The sequence below is a fragment of the Canis lupus genome, chromosome 35, assembly GCF_048164855.1.
Source record: "Canis lupus baileyi chromosome 35, mCanLup2.hap1, whole genome shotgun sequence".
In the NCBI taxonomy this organism is placed as follows: Eukaryota; Metazoa; Chordata; class Mammalia; order Carnivora; family Canidae; genus Canis; species Canis lupus.
In genome coordinates, this window is record NC_132872.1 from 9659430 (window position 1) to 9665429 (window position 6000).

Consider the following 6000-nt stretch of genomic DNA (forward strand, 5'->3'; position numbering starts at 1 on the left):
AGCAGGTTACATAGATTACATGTATATCCTGATTTTTCTCGTAGACATAGTCTTGAAATTCATACTGTACTTTTATTTTCTATATTTATACTTTACAATGAAGAATGGTGTTTAAAGAAATAGTGTCTTAAAAAAACATATACTTTGACAGAATGAATAGCATTTCTAAGCCATCTATTCTGTAAATATGCATGTTCATATAATGCATCTGGATATAGTGATAGTTCTTCTTCCACATTTATGTTTATGGGAATGAACCTTCAAATCTTAATTGGGAGAAAAGTCTGGTGATGTTTCTTCTCTCATCTTGTTATATAATTCAAACAGCAAAAGGTCTTTCCCATATATCTTAAAGAGACATGAGTGAAACTTAAATATTTATTTTGAATTGATTTTCGTCACCACCAAAAACAAAAATAAAACGAAAAGCAGACAACACCAATGACAGCAAAACATGTTGACAATGTTAGTTTCTGTTGCAAGACCTACACTAAATTTAAGATAAATATATTGTTTTAACCTAAGAAATTAACCTCTTTCTCAGCATTGAAATTACCTTTTTTGTTGTGCGGAAGAAACACGGGCCTTGTTGTATTGAACCTGTTTGTTTATTCGGTATTCATCTGTGATGAGAAGCACAGATTGAATTGGTAAATAGATCATTGGAGGTGACTTTTGCAATGCAGTACTAATATAAAAATGGATTTATAATCCTCTCATATTCCAAAGATTGAATAATGATTGGGTTATAACATTCTGACCTACTGTTCACATTTAAGGGGATGGCTCAGATATCCCCTGTGGTTGTCATAGAATGGATAATGTACCCCCTCCGAGAGAGAGCTAAATGCAGTATGTCAGAGATAGGACCTCAGGAATTTTCAGTTATGTTGTTCTTCCTTTTGGCTCATTCCCTTTTTTAGCTTTTTGAAGAGGAAGGTGAAGAAAAATAGATGGTCAGCCTAATGTGACATCTCGCATAAGAGTCAAGGCCTGTAGAATCATGGCCCAGCTCCCAGGGCCCTTACGGTGTAGGAAATATTTTTTCTTCAGTAATTTCCATTGTTGTAACTACTGCTTTGGGGGTGAGGGGAGAAACAACAGAGAATGACTGAAAAAAAAAATCAAGGTTCTTTTTTGAAGGGGGTAAAGCTTGGCTGTGATTTTAGACTGTTAAATCCTATAAAGAAATAAAATGGGAAATGCTTATGATGTAACGTAAAACAAGATTTAAATGTGTGCATATATTATCCTTTCAACTGTTTTTTCAAAAGTCCCAAATCATAGGACTAGAGAGGAAAAAAAAACTGGAAGGAAATAGACAAATGTGTTAACAGTTGTCATATTTTGGCAGAGGATATATATGTTTTTTCATATTTTTCCAAATGCTGCATTTTCTGAAATTTTAAATGAGTATGGCCAACTTGTATAATATAAAAAGATACAGATTAGTGACAATAGCAGAGATTTAATTGATGATCCATGAGTCTAGTCAGGGTTCAGGGTAAAAAACATGGAAGTGAGCAACAATTTAAGCATTATCTTCAGGATGCACTGTGTTCCTTCCATTAGTACTTTCCCGCACGGCCATCCTCATCACCACCACTGTCTCCCTTACCTAGTAGTTTATCCTCAAACCTCCAAGACCTCCTTCTGTGAAAACCTTCCTAATGTTTCCATCCTTATGAACATGCAAAGTCCTTCTGAAATCTCGACTGAGAAACAACACTTTCCGTCTTCACATAGCTGCTCTCACCAGGGCATCTGCAGCCGGTATGGGAAGCTGATTCCTGTGGGTGATATTGTCATGTGCCCTTTTATCATGGTGGGAGTTGGAGATTCTACAAGAGAACTCTGGGGAAATATTTTTTTTTTGATAAGTAGAGAATTTTAGACCTAAATTTGAATTAATGGAGATCTGGATCTAAATCCTACTTGTAGAGGCTCCTGGGTGGATTGTAGGTTAAACATCCGACTCTTGGTTTGGGCTCAGGTCATGATCTCAGGGTGATGAGATCAAGCCCCATGTCTGGTTCTGCACTGGGCATGGGGCCTGCTTAAACTTCTCTCCCTCTCACTCTGCCCCTCCCCCCCTGTTCCTCTCTAAAAATAAATTAAAAAAATAAATCCTACTTCTACCACTTCAAACTTGTCTAACTGTAGACAATCTGTCTTTTCTAAACCTCAGTCTTCTCATAACTACAAGGGAGAAAATAATACCTGTTTGTGGTAAGGATTAGTAGGCATAATTCATATGAACTAAAAGAACTATATTGACTATACCTGCTATTCCTCACAATAAAGTGATGAAACAGGTATTGGAGTAACAATGGTAAAGAATATTGCCTCATTACAACCCGGCCTTTGTTTCTCTGTCTCCCAAAATAGCAGAGACCTATTGGCCTCCTCCCTTCTCCAATTTAGGGTAAATTTAAATGAATTTAATACTTATAGAACATTTACTGTACACCAGGTTGTAGTCATATACGTTCACTTTTTGTAGATTATATTTTGCCTGGTGACCAGCCAATATCTGGAAGTCAGTATTTGCTTTAAATTTGATGTGCCGAAGTACAGAGTGGTGATGAGGTCATGCCATCCTTTAAAAAACATTTCAGACTATTCATACCACCACTTGTGTGACTTCTTGTCCCTTCCCAAAGTGTGCCTCACTGGCTATGGGGCAAAGATGTTGTTAAATCAGAATCTCATTCCATACTAGCAATCACTGGAAAGGTTAAGGTTTAGAAACAATGAGAGAAATAAAAAAAAAAAAAAAAAAAAAAGAAATTACTGTGAATCTTCACTGGCCCCTAAATGTACTCCCAGAGCTCTCTACAACTTCGAGTTTATAAAGAGATGAGAGGGGAGGGCAGATAAGTATTGGTTTTCATTTTTAAATGCGTTTTTCTGAGGATCAGAGGGTTTCTTATATCTATTTCACCTTCAAAATGGCATCGCTGAGTTCCCAGTAAAGGTTACTCATGAATCTGAGGATTTGCCTTTCTGACTCAGAGTTTACTGGCATTTGCTAAATGTTTGGCTTTGTATTCGTCTTTGTCTTTAACCATGATGAAAGTAGGCATTGTCTCATTTATTAGATGGCACTTGCTGTGCTGAATTAAGGTTGAATCATTTGACATTGGCCCTCACAGTGGCTTTGGCCTTCTGAAATGTTTTGTAGCCACAACCTGTTTGCATTAGATTTTATTTTTACCCGTCCTTTCTCTAGCCTCATAGAAATGTCTAAGGCCATATGTTAGCTATTGGTGAGTAATCTTTACTTCTTCCCAAACTCATCTTCCCCCGGTAGCCTGAGGCATTCCCTTAGTGCCAGGATTCCTGAAAGCACTGATTTGCACCGTGTATCCCTACTTCTTGGCTTTGTTTCTCTAATTACCACATTTGGGTTACACAGTAAGTGGAGCTGTTCCCCCAGTTATGAACGCTAAAATATTCCTTTCTGGGTCTTTGTGGAAAAGGTCAAGAAATTAATTTTAGATGAATATCTTCACCTTCTTAGCTAGTTGCTGTATTAATGATCTCATGACGGATTGCTCCTTAAACTGGCCCCAGCACAGGTCAGAGTAGAGTGAGAAAATGCTCTATTTAATGAGGCAGGAATCAGAACCCCTAATATTTTATCGCTGGCATATAGATGGAAGGAGTCATCAAGGAATAGAGAATAGCTAAAGAAGTCTAGTGCCTGCCTTATATGGGGCTGTGTGTTCTGCTGAGAAAAACACCTTTTGCACTGGGAAGGAAAAAAAAAAAAAATGAAAGGCCTCTGAGTCTAAACTTTTTTTTTTCCCCTCAAAGTTTTTAATCCATCTTAAGAAACTAACATATACTTATTTTCTTTTACTTTTTATTTTTAATTTTTTCCAAAATACAGAACTGATAGAACTGAATAATTACTGAAATTTAGTAATCCTGTCAGTATTTTTATTGCTTTTTTCAACTAATATCTAAGCAAGTTTCCTGTATTATTTTGTGACTTTTCATCTAAGAAGGACTTCCAACTTCTTTTTTTTTTAATTCCTGACACCCTTTTTAAAGAAAATAGATCAATTTTGTTTTGAGATCTACCATATTCTTCATTTGTCTATTCTGTTTTGTTTTGTTTTTACTTGTCCCTGTCTCCTCAGTATTTCCTGTAAACTGGATTTCCAACTCAAAGCTTAATCAAATTTAGGTAAAACTTTTCAGCAAGAATACTACATAAATGGTGCTGAGTACTTCATTTTACATCCGAGTAAGAGGTGGCTAATGTCAGGTTATCCCACTTTTAGTGATACTAAATTTGGTTGAGATGGCGACTACTGGATCTCTCACTTTGATATTATCAAACAAACTTTGGGGTGATACTTGAGTACTATCGAACTTTGACCTCGTTGCCTTCATAACCTATTGATTATCCTGACTTTCCGAATCAACTGTTTCATTCATGTTCCCTGGATGATGATTTTCTAGTGTAATCATTCTTTCTACATTTATTTTCTGACATTCTTCTATAATACTGTTTTTCTTTCAACATGAGGGGAACAAACTCTGGTTCTTCCTAGAAAGGAAGGATAAATGCTTAATTCCTTCCATTCAAATACCAATTTCCAGAGTACAAAATTGATGCAAGCATCACCTCTAATTGTAACATGTGCACGTATTTTATGTTCTCTCTTTAGTATCAAAATGAACATGTTTTTTATATAGTGTCCTATACTCAGTTGTGGCCATCATTCTTTTTGATGCCCAAATTGTTTGAAATTTGGACAGTGAGAGCCTCTTCAAACCCTCCTTTGTCTTTTTCATGTGCCCCTGTTGGTCTCTAAAAAGTCCCTTGCTTTCTAGCACAAGATTCTATGCTTGCTTTGCACTTTTTCTAGTCCAGATCAGGAATTAGTCATTTTTCCAAAGATCCCTAATTTCCTTTTATTGAAGAATGATATTTAGAAGCCAAGATTTGGATGTTAGGTGTGTTGACCTAACAAGCCATTGTTTCCATAAATGGTCAGTGAACAGAAATGGGGAAAAATATGTATATTTATATCTATTATATGTAATATATTTATATATTACATATTGTAAATTATATTATATCTATTTAAATCACAAATTCATATTTAATACTTCAGATATTTGCTAAAAGACTTTTGATATTTGCTCTGTGCTCTCTATCATATTTATCTTTCAGTAAGCTGAATTTTAAATCCCTATTCTTGCACTAAGTCTCGTACATTTCTTAGTTTATGCAAAGAATATAATGATCTGAGAAATACGTCTGTTCTGCTTCTAACTCCTCTTCAAGCAAGATCTACTCTTACCCAGATATTTGCCAAGTCTTTAAAATGCCAATATTTCTAAGTGAAAAGAAAAATAGTATTAAGGTTTATTTTTCATATTCATAATTACAAGTAACTATTTGATCAACTTTCTTGTTTTGTTTTAATAAAACTGGTCATTTTATGTTGAGAAAGCTCAGTGGAAGCCCACTACAATTCCCTTGGCTGTGGGAACTACTACTATTACTCACCTCCTCTGTGCTTCAGACTTGGCCTCTGAATTTTTCTCAACTCTTCCGGCACCCACCACATATTGGCATGCTAACTCAAACTATATACCATCCCTGATCTAGTTGGAGGGATTCTTGCCCAAGAAAATAATATAGTTCAGATCAGTGATTAGTTAGACATATCAGGCCTGCAGTTTGTAATGACAAATTGTGAAACAGGCCAAACTTGAAGAAGGGTAGTAGCAGAGGGATTGGATATAGTTAGGAAATATTTAAGCCATTCTGAAGATTAGGAACCCTAACACATTTTGAGAATGATTATCTACCAGAAGAGAAATGGACAGGAATCATCTCAAACTCTCACTTCTTGATTGTGCTTCAGTAAATTAGAAATTTTTAGAGTGAGACAGACTTGAAAAGAATTTATGATGAGTCAGTGTTCTACCTAATGAACTTCTAGGGAAAATCATACCCTTAAATATGCATAAGAA